This window comes from Panulirus ornatus, chromosome 49 (assembly GCF_036320965.1).
Source record: "Panulirus ornatus isolate Po-2019 chromosome 49, ASM3632096v1, whole genome shotgun sequence".
Taxonomy (NCBI): Eukaryota; Metazoa; Arthropoda; class Malacostraca; order Decapoda; family Palinuridae; genus Panulirus; species Panulirus ornatus.
Genome location: NC_092272.1, coordinates 7,664,912 through 7,688,195, shown reverse-complemented (window position 1 = coordinate 7,688,195; position 23,284 = coordinate 7,664,912). Strand labels below are relative to the sequence as shown.

At 44.9% G+C, this 23,284-nt stretch overlaps 1 protein-coding gene across 5 annotated transcripts in view; it reads right to left on the bottom strand.

The window, feature by feature from the left end:
* The window catches only part of LOC139764378 (cytospin-A-like), a 394,738-nt gene extending 377,534 nt beyond the window's left edge, over positions 1–17,204 (bottom strand). For 2 of the 5 annotated variants that reach the window (XM_071690941.1, XM_071690936.1), the window contains exons 1-2: positions 17,068–17,204; positions 14,878–15,382 (exon numbers count right to left, since the gene is read on the bottom strand). The gene's annotated coding sequence lies outside the window, so the exon portion shown is untranslated. Of the gene's footprint in view, positions 1–14,877; positions 15,397–16,933; positions 16,954–17,032 lie in introns of those variants that run through there. The other 3 variants (XM_071690938.1, XM_071690939.1, XM_071690940.1) reach the window with 3 other exon arrangements.
* Between the last annotated feature and the right edge of the window lie 6,080 nt (positions 17,205–23,284).

Genomic DNA, 23,284 nt, shown 5'->3' with positions numbered 1-23,284 from the left:
TTATGGTTAGTTAGGGGCTCCTCCGCCCCCTTCCCATCTACCACACACGATAACACGACTAAGTTAGGTAGGAGAGGATCTGCTCAACCTGGGTAAGCTGGGATGGAGGTGGAGGGGACGAATGTGTGTGGTGGTGCGTGTGTTGATTCATGACTCGTGTTGTGTTTACTGTGTCAGGATCTTGCTCCATGTGTCTACCTAGGCATCATATCATCTTGGTTCTTCTCCTACCTCATCGTCTTCGTTTATCTCCCGCCTTTAACAGTCACAACCATCTTCTGGCTCAACATCTTTCATCACCAGCCTCACTCACTATCTTACTTTATCATCATCTTGTTTCTTATCTTCATATCATGGTTCATCTCTTACCTCTGCATCTTGCTCATTCCCTGTCTTAGTATGTCATCTACATGAGCACCTTGCCTCACCACTAGCCTCAGCACCTTGCCTCACCTCAGCACCTTGCCTCACCACTAGCCTCAGCACCTTGCCTCATCACGAGCTTCAGCACCTTGCCTCACCTCAGCACCTTGCCTCACCACTAGCCTCGGCAGTAGTTCTCCCATCCATCACGTGTGTTTGGCTCATCTGCACAGCGGGTGAGCAGTATCCTGCCTGCCTGCGTCACCGCTGCAGTAACTACATGAACGCTTCCTATAATATTAATCAACACCAAATCCGTCCCTCCACCACACTTCGAGCCCCACTAACACCACACCACCACCACACCTTCCCTGGCACCTGTAACTTGTCTGGGTAGCGTCAGTCTAATCTGTCAGGCAGTAGGGGGCGTGTCAGCTACCTGCTGCAGATCAAACGTCAGCTCTCTGCCCTAACTTGTCCGTCCGTACCTACAGCTTACAAAGACAGCTTGCGTCGCACCAGCTACCTACACTTAACCTTCCAAAATAAAAGGAAGAAAAACAATACAAATAACAATCAAAAAGTCATCATACCTGGTACCTCTGTACCACCACGGTACACGTGCGAGGTTTACGTCACGGTACACTACGGTATACCCAGTACCGACCAAGTACCTCAACACACTCCAGCCTCCAGGAGCAGAACAACCTCAGCTCGAAACACTAGTGTACCATACTATCCCCCAGCCCCAACCATGTCTGGGGTCCTTGTAGTATGTAAATCAGCCAGTGTTATGCGGGCCACATCAGAGCTGTTCGTTATTTACAGTTGGTATCATAACAACAACACGCTTAATGATGCTTTCATCTACATGTGAATACGACTGTACATCAAACAGGTTCTCAATTAAACTGGTTTGCGTGTGAGCCTGAGGTGGGGCTGTGGGTATGTGTGCTACTGGCCTGATCCGCTTTCCTCTGCCTTGGTAGACTAGGCTGTCTGTCATGATGCTCTACTCTTGTAATGTAGCAATGATGATGTGTGTTCAAAATGCCCTTCACCAGAAACCTCTAACACTGCTCACCCATGTTCTGTGTGACTTCGATACTGTACCCTCATCCCATGTTGTCTTTGGAAGGTGTCCACGTGTCTTCCATATCTGTGAGACTGAGCACATGTATCCTGGAGGCCGAACACATGTTCGGTGCCAGGGAGCGTGTTCCACGTCCTATCGAACCTCCGTACTCACCTTTCAACTGCTTTCGGTACACACTAAGCTGTAGACTTCCTCTATAATGAACACGTTCCACAACGCCAGAAACACCCTCATATACCGTACAGATATTCTACATGCCCTGTGTACTGTGCCTAAGACTCCTGGTGTCTTCGTCGGTATATAATTAGGTTCTAGATTTTTGTTATGTCTTGATACTCTAGAGGTCGTAATCTAGAATTATACGTACTACGCGTCATGGACCTGCAGAACATATACCTTGACGGTCTTCACCGAGGTATAGATGCTCTCACAACCGCACATCTCACGTGCAAATGCCATACACATGTTCTGGTCTGCCTCATCTTAAACCTGTTCTGGTCTGCCTCACCCTATACTTAATCTGGCCTGATTTCCTTAAATATTCTCTCGCTTGATTTACTTTAGACCCATGCTGGACAGCATTACCTGTCACACATTGCTTTACCTCACACATTAGCAGGCTCGCCTTATGATTCTTAATTCTCATGTTCTACAGATATTTCACACGTGCAGTACACCCGGGGGTCAGCCCCCACACACAGGAACAGTACCTAACTAGCCAGAGGTCAGAAGGGACATGATGATAACTTGTGTGCAGGTTCCTCCTGCGCCGTGACCAACCGCCTGGGGTGCGGCAGTACTTTCACTGCCTCCTGCTGTCTGAACCCTTCACCCACCTCCTCCTGGTGCGGAGCTTACCCCTCCTCGTGGCAGTATTCTTCCTTCTTTTCCTGCAAGTCTCTCCCTTCTGCTGCTGAGGCCAGCTCTTCTCTTCATCTCTCTCTCTCTCTCTCTCTCTCTCTCTCTCTCTCTCTCTCTCTCTCTCTCTCCCTACTGAGGTAAACGTTGTTCTTCTTGCTTAAGCGTCTCCTTCCTCCTGCAGGGGTCCTTCCCTTCTGCTCAAGGCTCTGCTCCTCCGGCTACCTCAGGTCTTCTTTCCTCCTGCCACGATATTTTCCCTCCTTCTAAGGGTTTTCCTTTTCCCGCTCAGTCTTTTGCGTCCTGCTTGTAGAGTCTTCTCAGTCTTGCTTGAGAGTTCTTTATCCTCCTCCTGCGGGAGCCATGTCTGCCTCATCTTGAAGAAGTCTTCCTTCTCCTTAAGGAGTCTTTCTTCTCAGCGAGTCTCCCTTTTCCTAGAGAAATCTTCTTCCTGAAGTAAACTTCCTTCTGAAGGAGGATCCTCAGTCTGAACGGTCGGGCGGCACAACAGCATCAAATACACAACAATTCTCCGTCATGGGTCAAGGTCAAGTCGGAGTGCCTTTCGAAGTATCCTGATGTCCCCCTTCATGTGTCTACATACGACAGTATGTGTGAGGGCAGAATCCCAGTCTCTTCAAGTTATTGGGTCGGACATGTAACACGCATGGAGGACATTCACGTACAAAAGGCAGTATTCATTAACCATCTAGATGTGGGTGCTCTTAAGCCGACCAGTGCTCTGGTATGACAGCCTGGAGGGTAACCTTAAAGCATGCAAGGTGGACCTCGCCACCGTCTGTCACAGAGCAGTTCATGGGAGGAGGAGCAACCGCGGAGCATGATCAGTGCCTTTGTCCCTCCATCCAACAAAGAACACATCTGCAACATCCGCACACCATGAACTGGCCTGGCCTCACATGAAAGAAAATGAGTTGAGGATCACTGCCACACAAATGTTCGTAGAAGACATGGCACACATGACTGATGTACGTGACGTCTTGCCTCACCACGTAAACTAGATTCTCTCCCAAGATGTGAAGAATGCGACCTTACGTAACATCACCAAGCAGGTCACAAGGTGCTTGTCGTTTTTTCCTCCCCAGTATCAAACTGGTTCCACTGACTCTGACCTCTTCACGTCCAGTATAATGACCTTTCTGGACCTGGAAGATTACTGTGTTAATCGAAACTACACTAAGACTATCCGAATTCTGACCCGTGACCTGAGTTTTCCTGCCCTCCATAAACTTTGACATCCTGACGGCAACTTAACACCCGACCTATATTATGACCTCCTGACCTACATTCCCACCTGATCTTTGATTCTGAAACATGAACTTTGACATTTCAACCTGACTCATCATAACCCGTAATTCTGAGTTTTAGTTCCTTATACTCACACGAATTTTGATCCCATGACCTGAACTCTCACACTCGGACCACCCGTTCTCTGTTTTGACCACCACCTGAACTTTGACACCCTCACCACAAACTTAAGTATCAATATTTTATGGACTCTTGCCCTGAACTCTGAACCCGCAAACTGATCTGAATTCCATCATGATAACCTTAAATATAAGTCGGACTTTGACAGCATGACCTGAAATTTGGGGTGATGAGCCAAAAGGAAAGGAAAATCAAAGAACAACTGTTATTTCACTTTACTCTCTGATAACTGTAAGTGTAGATCGATAGATAGATAGACAGACAGACAGACACAAGACAAATAGATGTACAAACAAACAGACAGATTTCTTTCATGCTTGTTCAACGTTTCCTGCCTTAGCAAGGTAGTGTCTGTAACCAGCGAACGGCTCCATTTGCTCATATCATCTCTGCCTGCTGTATGTAATATGTGTGTGTGTGTGTGTGTGTGTGTGTGTGTGTGTGTGTGTGTAGTACGTGTGTGTACCTACAGAGGGCAAAGGTGTGCCCATACCCAGCGTCCACTACACTCCCATTATCGTCCTTACAAACATCAACCTGCCAACATTAGGACCTTGAGCTACAGTGCCTGACGCGAATCCTTGCCCGAGTGTAGCGAGATAAGCCCCGGGACGCCCCTGGCCACCCCGTCACGCCCTCCCCGGCCCAGTGGGCCAACAGACATAACTCTAAACCTCCCACCACGGAAGAGATCCCTAACTGTATACATGAATGTCAAACTAAATATAACTAATAAAGATACTGTGATATGCTCACATAAAGATACTGTAATATGCTCACATAAACCGTGTTAGGAGACCGTTGTCTTCTGGAGAGATGTGGCATAAACCCGCTCTCTACAGTCAGTACCTACAGACGCTACAGTCAGTACCTACAAACTCCACACATGAGTGGTCATTCCTAAAGCGTTGACTGTAGCACGAGAGTGTACAGGGGAGCAGCAAGCCTGAGGCGGGTTCCAAAGAAACACATGCTGAGGTGAGACAAAGATTCGACTTGGGAATAAGCCTTGTTGCAGAGTAGACGGTCTGGTGCTCTGATGATGTGGATATAAGGAGATAAGGAATACGTATTTCCCTTAACCAGTGTTCCTCGCTGTACCGTTGGAACAAGACTATGGCAAACACGCAAGAAGAGATGGTCAGGGAATGTTTGTCTGAGAAGCGTCAGGAGGGAGAATGTCTGCATAAAACTATACAATCCAAGTCACATTCGATACTGTTGAACGACACTCTATAGAAAATCGATCTCTATATTTCTTCCCATCAACATCTAGTCTGATATTTATGGAGCATTGGAAACTCACTTACAAATGAACGAACGAAACTCCTGCTTCTTCCGTCTGGGACTCGTTCAAGGTCGCCTCAGCCTTAGTTTTCATCGAATGGAAAATATTCTTGAATTGCAAGAGCGCAGAGGGTCAAGCAGAGGTAGGGCACAACCCACCCTGCTGGATGGGAAGCAGGGCACAACCTGCTGCAGGTTAGGCCAAGTAATTATGCCAGTGACAAACCTCTTGCTATCCAAGGCTGCAATCTTGATTACTTAAGACATAATATTTTACATCACAGACGTCTCATAAGCCCGACCACACGAACCCTTGAGCACTATAATATGACTCTTGAACAAGACGATATGACTCTCGCGTACAATACCCTGGCACCTGCCATATTCTTCTGACAAATATAGGTATACATATTCTCCTTAACCCTGTCAGTGTCGAGACCGTAGGTATTATTAATGAGGCCTCTCACTCCAGCAGCGGCCAGGTCACAAGGTTAAGCAGCCATGACGACTAAAGACCAGCGAAGACTTAACCGAGCAACAAAGACGGCTGTCCCTCTAACACAGCCTGATTAGCTGTCACAACAACACAATCTGGCCAGCTGTTCCCTCAACGCAGCCTCACAAGCCGTTCCTACAACACAAAATGATCAGCTGTCCTAGCAACACAATCTGGCCAGCCACACCCACAAGGATATACATCCGAGGATGTCACAGCATAAATAAAACCAATGACATCTCCCAGCAACACAATCTATTCGGCTGTCTGTACAGTACAAACTGACCACCAAATCTCAGCAGCCATCCTTGCTATATATAAAGCTTACCAAACCGTCCCAGCAACACATCCTCGGTTGTTGCCATACACAATAACCCACTGCCAACAACAAACCCTCCATCTTCTGGCTGAACCTTCAGTACTGGTGGGGACTCGCTAAGCTAATCACGATTCGTGTTTTTTTTTCTTTCTTGAACATTAAGTTCATGAATTTTTCTACAGGAATAAGTCATCTTCAATGGTTCCTAAACTCTACCCCAGGCTGGAATTTATCTCACGTGCCCCAAATGGTCAATTAACTATTCGGTCAAGAACATCGAGACTTCACTTGATAATCAATGGGTTAATTTCGTGTCTCGAGACTTCATAAACCATCAGCCACCACCTGGGCTCCCGCGAGAATCAAGACGGCGACGCCATACACGAGGGAGATCGAATACCGCCGTGAACGAGGGAATCATATTTCAAACTTGTGATCTTCATCACGAGTCAAGATAATCAACTTATCATTTACGATAACGTAAATGATACACGCGCAATAAATAGTGATCTTTATGAGGGCTAGGGAGAGTGGGCGGGGTGAGGGGCTGGAGGTATGGTCGGTGGAGTGGACGGGGGCGTGAGTGAAATGTGGGCGTGGATGGTGATGCTGTGGGCGTAACGGGTGAGATAAGACGGGGTATATTAAGTCCATATGGCACGGGTGAGTTACGCACATGGTGGATAAGGTGTGGGTGTGGTAGGTGGTTCGTGTCCTGCTGGCATATGTTGACCATATATCCACTGGTCGAGTCAGGCGGGCTGACATTAGCTGACGCCCAGTACCATGATCCACCGCTGGCATCAGCTGCCACCCACTGCTGGCGTCAGGAGGGCTGGCATCTGCTGCCATCCACTACCATAATCCACTGGTTGTATAAGGAGGGATGATATCATCCGCCACCCACCAGTGTGATCACTGGTGACATGAGGACGAGTGTGAGTGACGTGCAGAGACTTTATGTACACCAGATACACCTCAGTAAACTGGGTACAAAATATGAACAACAGACAGACAGACAACCAAATGATCAAAACATTCGCCACAGGTGCTATATACACAAGGAAATGGAAAATCTAATGCTAATGTGAATATGTAAATGTAACCTTTCAGATTAGAATAACATCGCATCGGCCAAAGCAGGTGTGTAGGTAGAGAATGGAAGTCATTGTTTTTCTTTTGTTCTTTTTGAAACAAACGGATGCGTATGTTGCAATACATCACATGAAGAGCATTGTTCATCCAGACGACCATATTGTTCATCTGAGGGCAAGGAACGCAACTCGTGCCCAGGGGCAACCACAGAATATCGGCAGAGGAACCAGACGAGGTGGTGGTGACACCAGCCTAACAAGGCTATCACTCAGATCTTCAAATTTTCTTCTGATCTCACATTTCCTCACTCACCCTGCACCACGAGTGATGGAGGAGGCGACGCTTGTCTAAGTTTGAAAGCTGCTGCCTCAACTGGTCCCAAGGATACCTGTGACCCTGACACAAGGGTGACCTATGACGCATCAAAGCATGAACGTCCTGTGATTGTGTAGCCTAATACAGAATGCCCGAAGTATGACCACACACTCCGCCAGTGTGATACCATAACACATACTATTCTACCAGTATCTAGTAGAATATAACTTAGAAACACATGAGTGTAATTACGTGTGCTTACAGAACAATCTAGATGCCTTTAATGCTGTTCCTCATTCTCTGACGGGACGAGAACCCTGTTCCTGTCAATATTTCGTACCCACTGTACACTCTAAGTGCCTCAGCCTGGCTCAACCTGGCTCTGCCTGGCTCAACCTGGCTCTAGGAATATATCAACGAAATATTTTGTCTATGTATATCTACACAATTAAAGATTCTAAAACTTAAAACTTGTGGTTAATGTTTACAATGTAATCCCTAGTGGGTCTGTGAAAGTTTCTGTTCCACTGGTTTCAGCTTCAGCCAAATGGAAGCTTTTATCGTATCTCACCAACAGCTCAGGAAACCCAGCATTACCTGACTTCCTCAGGTCACTGTGAGCTGAACACATCCCACGAAGTTTAATTCCGGCAGACACAACGATCGCAGAGACGCCCCGACCTAAAGGACCTTCCGACATACTCCTACGACTGCGAAATATTCTGATTTCTCAAAGACCTCAACACCTGCTGGAGGAAGGTCAGTGACCCAACGTATGGGAGGTGACCTCCAAGAGTGGGATGTTCAGAGGGCGGCGGTCCCGGGTAGGTCAAGTCACCACAGGACTGCCTCCACAAGGACATGCAGGATAACGGGATCCTACGGTTCCTCACACTCCCCACCAGGACGCAACGTATACCTTCCTACAGGCTACAACAAAGTCATGTATTCTTTTATTGATATATAAACCCTGGCCGGCAGGACGCTTGGCTAGTGTGGTCCTACCCCATCACAAGGGACGTGTGTGTGTGTGTGTGTGTGGCGAGGGGTCGACCCTCAAGGACACGGGCAGTGGTTTCCCCAAAGGCAACAGAGCGCCTCCGTGCAAGTCAGTGTAACGAGCGTTACGCAACCCAAGGCACTGTGATGCCTGGCCCTACGCCATCACCTGCCTGATGAGAAGTGGCCACCTACGCGGAGTGATGCTATGAACGCATGACGTCATCATGATTCCGTGATAATCATGAAGAACGCACGAAGTCACCGCGAACAAATGACATCAAGTATCCGTGAAATCACTGCAGCTTACGTCATCATAAAGGCCTCATTATGACCTCAGATCATCATCTGGCCCGACCCAACCCTCACGGGTCAGGTCAAAGGTAACGTCGTCTCACCCAGGAGTCGTCCCGTCGCTCTCGTAGGTCGAACTGTCGTGCTGAAGGCGTCGTCGTACCATCATACTCGTGGGTCGTACCCACTGTGTTCCAGAGGTTAAATAACTGAGACATGATACGGGGGTGTGACTAAGCGTTCGTTATCACCTTGTCAAATGATAACCAAGATATCAGAGATAATGATAACAGTTTAAAAGCCTCCGTGAACCTAACAGAGACACCTTACTGTTCTTCTACTTTATCCAACTTGTCTTTCTTACCTTAAATACGTCCTGTTAATATTTTCTGGCAGGTTACGTAAGCCCCACAGGTACTGCGGCTTAGCCATGTAATGTAATACCAGCGTAAACCTGTCTCTCCACTACGCTGGACAGTAATCCACGTGGCTCTGCGCCTCGACCACGTACCTATTACATTGCTTAAACCCAGCTACAAATCCTCTAAAATACACAAGATTCAGAGGCTGGGCCGCTGAAAGACAGGGGGTCCATGCCAGGCAGTGATCTAGCGCATCTAACAACAGCAACCAACCACCATTAACCATCCACCATTAACCATCCACCATTTTCATCAAGGCAAGACGAAAAACCATCAATTACGTCAGTTAATGAGGACCGCCAAACACTTCCCTCGTCTCCAGCTGGGGCAGTAATCACAGTGGCGAAAGACCTAATGACCGGCTAATAGACCATCTGTGCTTGTCACGGATGACACGCCCACTTGACCCTCAACCCGACTCATATCCGGACCTCCCCTTGCAGCTGGGGCGACGGTGGGGAGAGTAGCTGATGGGAAGGAGTGGAAAGAGAATAGGGGAGAAAGCAAGATAAGAGCGGGAAGCTGGGGAAGGGGTGTAAGACAAAAGACTACAGCTAAATAGAAGGGGGATGAACGTAATAGGAATGTGAAGATATAAAGGGAGGGAAGAGGTGCCAGACAATGGAGAGGGAGGGAATGGTGAAGAGGAGGGAGAGACAGGACGGGCGAAGTTGTATGTAACAAGCAGGGGGCCGATACCACGCCTGAACGATAATTACATCATTTGTTTTCACATGAAATAGGAAGACAACACACGGTACATGACGTAACAGTGCTTACGAACGGGTATTGAGATATAAGTATATAAAAATTATTTGGTAAAAGAGTCAGGCTGAGAATGCGTCTAATGTAAACAAGTACATTGTTAAGCAAGTAAAGATATGACAGCTGCCTGAAGGATGGGCTGACCAAAGACGCTCTAGCTACACTACCTGGAAAACAGAGCAGGCAAGATTAATGGTCATGCTTGGTTGTCGAGGTTTGTGAGTCACTAGGGGAGAGGCAACTGCTTCAAGAACACCGACTCACTACTGTTTGACCACCTATTTTGGCTATCTTCTCCTCCTTCCTGCTCCCTTCCTCATTGCCTTCTTGTCCTCACTACAATTGCCGCCTCCTTCTTTATCCTCACATTTACCCGTGGGTGTGGTACATGAAGTAGTTACCTTGGTGACCATCATGTGACTGTCTCGTCTCACCAGGGGGGGTTAGAGGCTGATCTACTGCTCTCCATGACATGATTCTTCCTTAAGTCATTTCCGAACAATGTTACATGCTGATATTGGCAACGTTGAAACGGTGTTTGCTGTGTTGTAGAGATGGGTGACTCGTATTTGTTTGGGTAGTGTAGCGTCTGGTAGGTTTGGTTTCTGATGGGTTGTGGCTTCTAATGGTACGGAGTTCAAAGACTGAGTTGGCGGTCAGTTGTTTACTGCTTCAAGCTAAGATGCACCTGCCATATAGAAGACACCGAGCACTTCTTTCTCAATCGCACTGCACTCTCTGCACATAGACGTACACACACCACAAAAATTTATGACCTGTGGTCCCGATCGGCGGACTTGGCCAGGTAGCCTGAGTGCTGCAGGAGTCCCATAAGGACAGAAGGGATTCCTGAGGCAGGAAGTATATTCGCAACTGTAGAACAAATCGCTCGCAAGTTACATGTAGCCGTCAAACTGGACATTTTTAAAAAAATCAAATGCATATCATGTAGCTGAGACTGTGAAAAAGAGAGTTCTCAAAACTTTCCCCAAACGTTAAGGAATGACTTCAAAAAATATTCAGGAAAATACCTTCGGGCGATGTACGCTCGGTACAGACGGTCGGATAACCGTGTGGCTTCGGCAGTCTTGGACTACTGGAGAGGACTGGAGCACTGGACGGGCCACGGGGGTACAAGGGGAGACAGCCTATGAATAGAGTCTATAGAACAAAGTCCTGCTTGAGCAGAGGAAGAAGTGGATTGTCTGTAACACAATCCCGGGCCAAGGTCGTGGGGCAGCCCTTTGTGCTGGAGAACGTATATACAGCTGAAGAGCTCTAGCGGTACTCAACTGTTTGTTTACAAACTGGAACCGGTTGCCATCTCGCCACTCCGGACAACGCCGCCCGACTCCTCCACCCAAAACCCTGCACATCACCCCTGGCAACTTCATTTTATAACTCATCCACATCTAACGCAATATTGATACATCTTACTCCTAATGGTTTGTCTTGATAGACGCCGATTTTAATTGTCTTTCTTCTTCACGAGAAATCGAGAGGAATTACAGGCTTGGCCCAATCCTGACCTCAGTTTAATTCCAGCCCTGAGCACTCATATGGTAGGGATGACACAGTTACAGGCTGGAGTAACGAGTTACAGATGACTACAGATGAAAGCTGACCATGAAGCCATCTGTGAAGAACGATAACACCCTCTAAAGCTTCTGGGCTTCGGAACATCTAAACTCAGCTTCATATTTAGTCAAACTTTAACTTGCTGAATAAATCATACCTAACGGTAATAAGAAGGTCGTTAAGAGCACCAAAAGTAAACAGGATTACGTACAAAGCCACAACAGCGACCTCTGAAAAGGCCATTAACGTTCATTCTGTCGCCATAACGTACTAGGTGGCTGTTGGGAGTATCCAAGCTTGTTGCTCTCCGACGTGTACCGAATACAACACTCGTCACAACGACTAATTAGCTATTCCGCTCAAGAGTGTGATAATCTTAGTAATGACATTCTTATGACAGCACACAGTAACCACCAGTGTGTCATTAGTCTGTGATATGATACTGGAGGATATCACCTCTCAGCTTGAGTACATTAAACATATATATAAAAGTGGTTGAGTAATGCTACCGTGTGATGAAAAGGATTATAGCATTAGTGACATGAAGTGAAGGAGGATAAAGCTACCACTATATATATATATATATATATATATATATATATATATATATATATATATATATATATATATATATATCCCACACTTACTGTGCTAATCTTTCGCCTAAAATTCGACATCTATAAATGCTACAAATGCAGACCTGTTTAGTTTAATATTTTGAAACTGCGCACCGAAGTCTTGCTGGATCCATGGACTGGCAAGGACTGTAACTAATAAGGCATTGAACATTGGATAAGTGAGGCTATGTTTGAGTGGTGAGGAGAATGGAGGATGTGACAGCTGAAGGACATGCAAGACAGGTATAAGGAATAAGGTGCCGCGACGATCCGAGGCCTCAAGAAAGCAGTCAGGCAAGAAATATATCAAAGAATGTAAGGTTCCAGAAGGGGGGATGACTCAGGAAAGCTGTACATGGGAAATACGAAGCTAACTCTCCGATAAAAGCACTTAATATTAACTCTCGATATTCAAAGAAGTGGCACGTTGAGTTTTCATAGTTTACGTAAGAATCTTAACAGAAACAAATGTACAATTCCTTCCTCGTTTTTTGTTAAAACTAACCAATAACAATAATAATAATAATAGCAATAATTATAATAAAAGATAATAATAATGATAATAATTTCTTTCTTTTAAACTATTCGCCATTTCCCGCGTTAGCGAGGTAGCGTTAAGAACAGAGGACTGGGCCTTTGTGGAATATCCTCACCTGGCCCCCTTCTCTGTTCCTTCTTTTGGAAAATTAAAAAAAAAAAAAACGAGAGGGGAGGCTTTCCAGCCCCCCGCTCCCTCCCCTTTTAGTCGCCTTCTACGACACGCAGGGAATACGTGGAAAGTATTCTTAATCCCCTATCCCCAGGGATAAATAATAATAATAATAATGATAATAATGATAATAATAATAATAATAATAATAATAATCTTTCTTCCGTCAATCAGCAGATCTTCTTTCTGGAGTTATTACTTTCTTAACTTCTGTTTGGGTTGACATTAGTTATATTCTCCACAAGCTGTACGATAAAACTAGTGGCCACTTCAATGGTCAAAAAATAGAATCTAAAATAACATCGTGTCGAATAATAAGCACAATTACAAACTTTGAGATAATATTGTTCAAGTTTCTTAAAGCAATTATACTGAGAGGCAGAAATCAAATAAAAATTCCAATGGTTTACTGCTTTCTTGGGTCTTTGTGCTCAGTGGCCACAATTAGGACTGCCCTTTTTCAGGGCATAACATACGGTGACGCTTCAAACGTCTGAACTAGGTTACGACGCCTTACATTAAAAGTCATGTGTACCATTAATTCACATCACAATAAGCAGGAAAAACTTAATGAACTAAACCTAAAATGTCCAGCATATTTTCAGTCTAGAAAACACCATGAAGGTGGATAACATGTAAGAACTGACAACAGGTAGCCCATAACCACCTTGTGCTGAAGGCGAAGCCTGTTCCCACCTGGATCTCCCTCACGGGGCTGTCCACGGCAATAGAGTCCCGGTTCTTAGTGCCTCATCCTTAACAGGCCACTGGCAGAGAACAACTCCAGTGAAGTGTTTGAAGAGGCTATTACCTAATGTTCCTACTGAGTACTTCTGCCAAATGCTCCAGTTTAATGTTCCTTCCTCGTGCCCCCACCTAATGCTTCTACCTAATGCTCCTACCTAAATGTTCCTAACTACTGCTATCTACTGCTCCTACCAGGCAGGGCTAGCGCATAGTGCTCACCGCAGGAAAATCTAGAGTTACGAAGAATGAGCTAAGTGATGTCAAGTGATATGTATGACAAGGAGAGATTATACGCAGTGCTCCGGGTTTGGGTGAGGCAAAGAGAAAAGACAGCCATCTGGGTCAGAGGAGAGCAACTTGACAACCACTGAAGTGATGGTTCACTACGCAGCCGTCACTTACCCTCCTGTTACCCAGGCGGGAAGTCTGGTAATATATCTCCCTGGTCGCTGGTTGCCTACCAACTACAACCTACCTATGGATAGGTTATGCCACGATCGTTAAATCGATGATCCCTGCTGGAGACCAATTTATTCCTCTGGTCATTATTCAGTGTAGGGATACACAGGTCAACAAAAATCCTGCAATCATGATACAGCTACAGAATCCACCATATCTCCAGCCCCACGTTCTTGTTACTTGAATTTGTCTACCTCATGCACACATTACACAACAGGCCCACAAACTGAGACACGCAGGTAAGCACAAACATACAGGTATGTGGTTAGCGTTGCGGCTGACCGATCTTTGGGGCCCGGATTCCAATCCCGGACAGAGCTACCACCTCTATGCCAACCCACCTGTTCAATAAATTAATACTTGGGACGTAAGCTAGGGAGTGTATCTGTGTATATACAAGGTCAATTTATGGTATGTATACGATGTTAAGAAATGAGGCAACACGAAATGAAATTTCTCCCCGTAACACAAAAAGTTTCACTTACACATTCATTATGCCCTCTAACTGGCTTAACAAGCTGTGTCGTGCTCAAATCCATACTATGTTGCCTTCTAACTACCTTACAGATTCAACCATGTTCTAATCTTGACAATATACCATTTAATGGTAAGAGACACAACAGACGGCAGGAAAACCCATTAATGACTCATCATCACAGACACCGCCATCCTCCAACTCGTATCACTCATTACGAATATCTATCAGCAGAGAAGCATAGCACACATACGTCAAGGCATATGACAGCCTACGATAACCAAGTTCTTAAAGTCACATGAACTACAAACTTCTACAATTAAGCGCTCATAACAATATAACTCAGCAGTGATCTTACCTTGTCAGCGAACGAATGACTTAAAAACCATTACCATATTTCTCCTGTCAGCAGCTAATCTTTACACCTACTCAACCATACATTACAGCAAGAGCCCAAACCAATGAACTTAGTGAATTAACTGTGAAGTGACATCCGTCATACGTTTGCAATTACAAAACAAAAAATGGCCTTACCTTTCAGTGATCCGCCGCCCTAGCGCGCCAGCTCTTACGTCTCAGCGGGCGGGAGAATTAACACTGATCCAGCACCCACTCTGTCCAGCCGCTCTTAAGCACTGACGTTCTTTACATGATGTTTAGATTATCTTTAGATCCAACACCGTGGTTCTGATATTCCTTATTCACTAATATCTCACATTCTTTAGTCTTATACACCGTTCTCAGTTCCTTGTAATCAGTAACTGTAACATGTGGGCAAACAATCCGTCTGTACAACCTCTTGGGTCCTTGGTTATGGGAACGCTACAACCCTGGCACTCAACTCTCAGGTTCCCACGTTTATGCTGCCACCTATTCGGCTGGGAGACTCCCTCATCACATGAGCCATACTAGGAGCCTGTGACACCTTTACTGCGGGTGATGTCACATCCTCAGTTTTCGAGTAACTTCAACTCGTATGACGCGAGTCGTAAGGGTTTTGTATGCGTCGAGAAGTCGCTGGAAACTCCTGCGTCGTGTTCTGTTATAAATCAACTAACATCGTTAAAAGTTGAGACATATCAATGCGCTTTACTGATATCTATCGTAGTCGCCTTAATAGATAAGATAGCTAAAACTATGATAACAGACTTTTCAGTAAATATCATTTGTAACTAGCGCATATATATATATATATATATATATATATATATATATATATATATATATATATATATATATATATATATAAACACCATGATGGTCATTCATGGGCTACCGACGTCTGGTTAGACAGACATCACAGTAAGCCTTAGAATTGCGGGACATTTACCGGACATTCTTTGGTGTACTTGGAAAAAAAGAATCACCGTAATAAGTGCTATGATTGACTCCCAAGATATCGAGACGCCTGGTCACGCAACAGCGCGGACTTGTGGGCGTTGGTGCTTTACGAGGAGGAAACGACCGCAAGCCGCTCCTGGGGGTTCTAGTGGTCACTGCCCTAAATACTCTCCACAAAGGATGAGTTTTATCACTGTACACTGAATGCAAGCTGACACCATGATGAAGGTGCAACTACTCGCAATATTCAAAGCACGAATAAAAACGCTGATTCATCAAAATATCATAGTAAACTAATGAAAATAAAGTGTGATTATAACGTCTAATTCATGGTCATCACGCCTGTAAACAGCAACTAGGGTATACTGTATCATTCCACGATTGTAAATTGTAAACAAGTACCAAATGTTACAAAGTATGGCCTTCCTTAACTCATGTCATCCACAGAAGATTCCTAGCAAGCATGGTTCAATTATTCATGGTATTAACGATTCATGAGTAATGATGGCGAGCGAGTAAAAAGTAATGATTTCTATGGAAAACAAAGTGCTTTCTCAAATTCACAACACAAATCAGAACCTTTACCAACATTGACTTTAAAGTTTCAGGTCATATCAAACAACAAGCTATGTTTTCAAGTCCTCTTAGTTACTTTTGCCGATTTCTGTTACGGGGCATTGCCTTTTTTGAGGACTCTAACTACTATGTAAACAGATTTCCCTTCCTTGTAAGGAAGGGAAATATGCTTACTTAACATAGGAGTAGCCATGAGTTTACAAAGTCATGGGTGGTACACATTCATTAATGTACAGCACTTGAAGAACGCGCGTCCTTCAATCTTTACATTTCTGAAGCACATCAGCACTCGCCCATTAACCACTACGTCTGCTGTAGGACCAACGTCGGACCCTCACAACAGATGTTTCTACGTTTGACACAGTCGCTCGACAAAAACGACTTCCTTCGCACTGATCACAAAACCTCACGTAGACTAACCTGAGACCGTATCCTACTTACACGCGATAACCGCTTGTCACCTCCTCCTGTCTTAACACTACATGATCGGATAAGAGATAAGCAAGAAACAGCTTGGACTTCTTTTCCCCTGCGGATAAAGTTGGTACATGGTATTGCGGTCACCATCGATTGTAAACTAACTTCGTATAGGTATGCGGTCACCATCGGCTGTAAACTAATGTCTGAAAAAAGCACAATTAATCTCTATATTCAATATATAAACGAGGTATACCGTTGGGTATTTATGCTCTGTCACATTTGTTCACATCGTCCGATAGAAGTCGAATGATAAGATTCTTTTTTTCCTCTTGTTCAAGGCAGTTTCAAACACCTGTCACACTAAGCGAAGGCACTTCCGTCACACACCCTATACTCCACACCCGACCGTTGCCCAAGTGACACTGGGCACGACACAGCAATGATGATGCAAGTCCTGCTCCCTGAGTTGCGGGGTACAACCAGACTCTTCAATTTTATACCATCAATTCAGTTATCTACGTCGATAACCTATATTAAGATACTCTATTTAAGAGTTTTTTATCTAATCAAAATCGAGAGATACGTAGAATGAAGGTTGGTTAAGAGACAAAGCGAGGGTAAAGGAGCAGGGTGTGGGAGACTGGTGACCAGGTCGGTCAGTGTTGCTACAGGCCGGCCTCTGCACTCCTCCCACAGTTGCCAACGTTTTCATACCTGCTAACGGGTACCTACCAACATCCAGCTTGACTTCATTCAAACGGTTGAATTTCCTCAAACTTTGTACCCATTAGAAGCTTTATATAGAGTGTACATGATATCTTCGCTGTGGAAATAGCACTTGGTGGCAAAATCACTTACGTGTGGAGGTGGTGGTGGTTCCATACTGTGGTTGACAACAGTGTCCCTGCATAGCGGCCAACCAGCTTTGGCCGGCGGAAGTGTATGGCAGATTTGCCGTGTCTGGCCGGCCTCTGGTAGGCGCTCATATGCCCTATCTCATCCCTCACGCTACAATGAACAAACCTGCTGGAACTCAAAGCTTAAGACACCCTTGACATTCATCGAGAACAGAAGGCAGGCACAACAGGAACGTGCGTACTGTTGCTGAAACTGTTGTCATAAACAGATGTAAGCAATCTATTCCTATGCCATCGTTATGACAGCCAGGGTCACCTGGGGCTGACGCAGGGCGTAGGGAAGGGTTGGTATATAGCGCCCACTAAGGAGGGGTTGAGGGCTCACGTGAGAAGAGGGACAAGGATTGATAATCATAAAATGTTTATTTTTCATATTTTGTAATTATATCATTGAATTTATTAATATCTTCAAATTGCGTCTCCCCTCTTGCGGACTCTTTTATGTTATGTTTTGAGTCTGTAGCAACTCAGCGAGTGTGAGACAAGCGTGTTCACTAACACTGACCTTGCAACAATCAGGTGAAATGTACAGTTGATAGATTCATCTGGTAAATACTGCTTTGGTTATTTGTGTCAATTATTTTCCTGTTCATTAGTAGGTTATTCTGGATGCAAACCATCTGTAGATAAATTTTTCAGACCCCACTGTCAGTACTGTGTGGACAATTTAAAAGCTTAAACGTTAAAAGCGCTTAAGATGATGAGAAACACTTTAGCCTCAACACTGGAGATCTGCATTACACCGAACTCGGGAATGAATAAAATTGACATCAAAAAATAGTTGTTCAACTGCCAGCGTATACACGACCAATTACATCAGAACTATGCGTACGGGGCTTCTCGTAACAAGCCATGACCAGTGAATGTCCCCCTGTGATGTGACGGTAAAGTGACTCGTCCGCAGAAATTAGACGTCTGGGGTTCCCTACATGCCCCGAGTCTAGTTAAGCCTGTAAATGGCTGTACGAAAGATACTACAACATATAAATCATTTATACAGTTAGTGTGTTATGTTATTTTGTTGTTAGCGCTGACGGGGAAAACTGAAGAAATGAGATACCTTTGGATTAATCGTGCCTCACTCTCAGGAGAACTTCGGTACGACCCTAAAGCATGACAATACCACCCTTGAACACGATGGTACGACCCTGAAGCACAATTGGCTGCAGAAGATCAAGTAAAAAGCTTGATCATCATCCCTAAAAGTCGCACCACTGTGCTCAATATTTTTTCCGTAATATTCGAGCGCTGTATCACAGTGCTCATGGATGGTACTGTCGTGCTTAATGTTGAAATATGTGATTTAAGATGTTTCTCCAGGAACTACCCCTGACCAAGGTGTCGGGAGGCCTCATTTCCTCATTCACCACCCAGTTCTGTTTGGCGTCAGTATCATGCTTATGTACGAACGTTTGACCTTAATTAAGGTCAGGTCATTGATAGTGGACGTCGTGACCTGGGAAGAGAGCGAGGTGTGCAAGGCTCTGGGAACTCAAGCCGGGCGGTGTTTTCACCGTTACATCACCCGTGGGTGACAAGTGACGCTGTTACGTAATAGTTACGGGTGTGACGCATGCTTCTTAACACGCAAAGTGAAATTATGGTGATGTTCGGAGTCAAAGAATACAGAAGGACGGAATCACTCACTACAGGACCTTAATACCGCAAGTGTTTAACAGAATCAGCACAAAAACTCTAACAGACTTAACGGCAACGATGACAAACTAGACATATCCCAGACCTCGCCAGCAAGACGAACATGGGGCACACTTGCTTCATATGCCGCCTCAAAGCATCAAGAGAGCGCTTAGCTATCCGCACCTACAACCTGGCGGGCACACGTACATAATACACCAAAACTACGCCAATAGCAAATCTCCCACATACATGAACATACCTGTGCCATACACTTGTGTACGACTTAACCCTCTCTTCCTTTTCCAATTATTCCGACCCCTGTCTTCCCTCGCAGTCACCGTTTAAACACCCAATCAAGACAAGATAGATTATACAGAAAGTTACCGCAAGCAATCATCTTGCCTCTCAATTCCCTTTTGGCATCGCTGTTTCCTAAAAGGAAATTGCTTAATGTGATAATTATATTCTCTTTTGTATCAAACTTCTGCTTCCGTCGCCCTACAATTATACTTGCCTTTTACATTTCTGGTTTGTAACACTGATATTCATGAGTAATTTTTTCGTCTTCCGGTGTGTGTGTGTGTGTGTGTGTGTGTGTGTGTGTGTGTACCCGGCTTTGGATTGGTCCTGTGTCCCGCCCTCTCTACAGCTTCCCTCCTTCCTTCACCACTTTCACCATTCCTGCACACCAGCGAACGCCGCTCACTTCCACACCTGTCGCTCCTTCCTGTACATCTGTCGTTCTGCTCCTCCACATCTGTCACTTCTTCCTTGCACCTGTCCTTATTCTTCTATACCTGTCTCTAATTTCTCGCACCTGTCTTCTTCCTCTACAATTGTCTCTTCTCCCATATCTGTCAATTACTCCTCCGTATTTTCCCGTGATTTCATATTCTTTTCTCTCCTTCCCTCCTGTTGTCATGTTCTTCTTCCTTGTTTATCACTGTTGCGACACGCCCTATCCTTGCTACTTCTCCCTAACCCTCCTCTCCCCCGTCAGCGCCCCTGGGGTGAGGTGGAAGTAGCCAAATAAACAGAGTGACAGACAGGTGTATGGCTGTTGGGTCGGACCGTCTCTGAACTTGTCTGGCTCCGGCAGCAGAGATTACACGTGATTTTTTTTCTTTTTCTTCTCTCGTGTGCACGCAAGGCGGCCATCAGGGATCACACGTGAGGGTTTCTGACCACGTACACACAAGGCAGCTATGAAACACAACACGTGCAGCATGGGCCGAGCTTTCACACTAGCCTGGAAACCCAGGAACAGCTGTCCGTGACACAGAGGTAGAATGTAGAGAATCTACAGATCATGCGAGGACAATGGTGAGGTAGAGCCAAGTAGTCCTAGATAAATAAGTTTGAAGATTCTATATAATCTAGGGCCAATGCTCCCTCACTCCACAACCTACCTAATTAGGTCCTATGCATTTTGCGAGCTCATACCTACCTCTGTTTCTACCTCATCTCTACACTAACCAAGGGAACGACGCTCGCGAATTAATACTTAAATCTAGTTTGCTATTATGAACAACTGTTTATGATAAAACAGAAGCGGGCTTGTTTGACCTCACGTTAACTACAGGTAGGCCAGTGGGACACAAGCAAAGGTAAGCTAATGTCAGTTATCTGGACCACCTCGTCTTTGCCGCTCGTATCAGGAAAGCCAAGAGGCCTCGCCGGTGTTGCTTAAGGCACCTGCAATACCAGCGTTGCCTATAGCAGCAACATTACCAGTGTGCTTATCGATGACTGAGGCCAGATACAGAACACACGGACCTGGGTCTTGCTCGTCATGCTCGATAGCTTTGATTTAAGCTAACTAACAGCTACATATGGACGTGAGTAGTGTTAATGTACCGGAACTTTGATTTAAGCTAACTTACAGCTACATATGGGCGCGTCGGCGTGGTGTGGGCGACGTGCCCCTGCCTCACCGTGATAGCTGGCGTGTTTATGTACTGCAGGGCAGCAGCTAGCGAGGTAAGGCTGAGCAAGAACACGATGAGGGGCGTACTGCGTACTGTTGCTGTCATTGACTTGTGGTGATTAAGCCCTTCTTCCTCATTAGAAAACGAAAGAATGTCGTTAACTGGACTAAGCTGAAATCTAAAATAATTATTAAATGATATTGGAGTTGTGGGTTACGAGCTGGAGAAAGTACTGTTTAGACATCATAAGTTGCATTCAAAGGAACAAAAAAAAAAAAAAAAAATACAAGGCAATGTAATCTTACATACGATATAATCATTACTAAAACAAGTACAAACACAACAACGAGGTATCTGGTATCACGCTGTTGAACAACTCTTTCTCTCTTTCGACAACCCTCTTATAACCTCCCTTCTTAAAACCTTCCTCCAATCTCTCTTAGTACATCTTACTATAGACTTCCGTGAGCATGGCAAAGCTGACGCTTTAGCCAAACTTGCACGGAATAAATGTGTTCAAAACAATATTGGGTTGTCAATCAGAAGCCTCGAAACTGTAATTAGAAAGGAACTAAGTGACCTCTGTGAAGCACAAAGACCAGTTCAGATAAGGACAAGTAGATACATTTTCCATCACAGTGAAATGTGTTTAGTAAAACGTGTATGGAAAGAGTAATAAGGTCAGATGATTACATTATGCTGAAGTAAAACGTGTATGGAAAGAGTAATTAGGTCAGATGATTACATTATGTTGTAACTGCTAGCGATGGCAAGGTCCTATTAGCGCTTTGACCTAACTGGAGATGTTAAGTTAACCATGTGAAATGTAAAGTTTGTGGTTTAAGATTTGGTCACAAAGTAGAACAGTATGTCTTGAAATGTGAAAAAATAGAGCCTTTTAGGGACAGATCTAAACAAACCCTGCAAGAAATGTCACACATTGTTAACAACAAGATACCTGAAATTCTAACTTTGCATCTACTTTTTGCGTGTAGTCGGTAAAACTTAGCATATGAAACTATGAAATGTATGTAATGGAATACCTGCCATGAAATGTAAAATCTACGTAAAATCAACCTGATGGGGTCTGACTAAGACCCTCTGCAACCCTTTAATCCTTTTTGTGTTATGCTCACAAGATGAACATGGGTTGGACAATAAATTTTGACGGTGTTACCGGTACAAATCAAATCATTCGTGCAGGAATACACTACACTCAGACATAAAAATTGGTGAAGTAATGTGGTTGAAGTGACGTAATCAAGTTTTGGTACGTGGGGTCGATAAAGATATGGTCTGGTTGAGAAGCAGTATGGTTAAAAAGACGTAGTCAGGTTGAAAAGTGGTGTGGCTCAACAGACATATTGTATGTAAGATGATATGCACGTGGTTGAGGAGATACCATTTGACAGGAGAAAGGCATTGTGGCTGAGGTATGACGGCAACACATGCAACACACCGTATGTGTGTAAACACAGGGATTGTGTGGTGTGGATGCTGTTAAGGAGGAGGGCAGGTGCCGGAATACACGGGAGTATTGGTTACACCTACGGCCTCAACCCTCAATGTTCCCACTACCATTACCACCATCACTACCACTACCATAGTTACCTGGAGACCTTGATTCCCTCCCACTTCCGCCGTCCGTACCAGCTGAGGGCGTCTCAAGTAACGTTTAAAAAGCTTGCAAGGGCTGAGTTATATATTCTTTCTAACTTTTGCAATTGTAATTTATCCTTTAACGTAAAGTCACTTTACAATACCTGAGACTTATAAACTTGTAAATAACATACACATACTGTACATGGTCTTGGGAATTTATGACTAGCATACGATGGAACTAATCAACCTGTGAAATTTCTGGAGTAAACTGAAATATATGCTAGTTTTTCCCGTATCCCTTGTTGGCGGATTATGGTTATGAGCCTGGCGGGAGGTAGGGGGAATCGCGTGAGGGTCGTGTGAGGGAGCAGAGTGAGGGTGCCGGTGAGAGGTCGTCTGGTGGGGTCACCTCCCAAGAGGAAGAAGCATACGGATCCCTCACACCGTACAACATACTGACCCGTTACAAAAGATGGTTCAAGACAACGAACATGTCTCCCAACTAACACACAAAGGAGT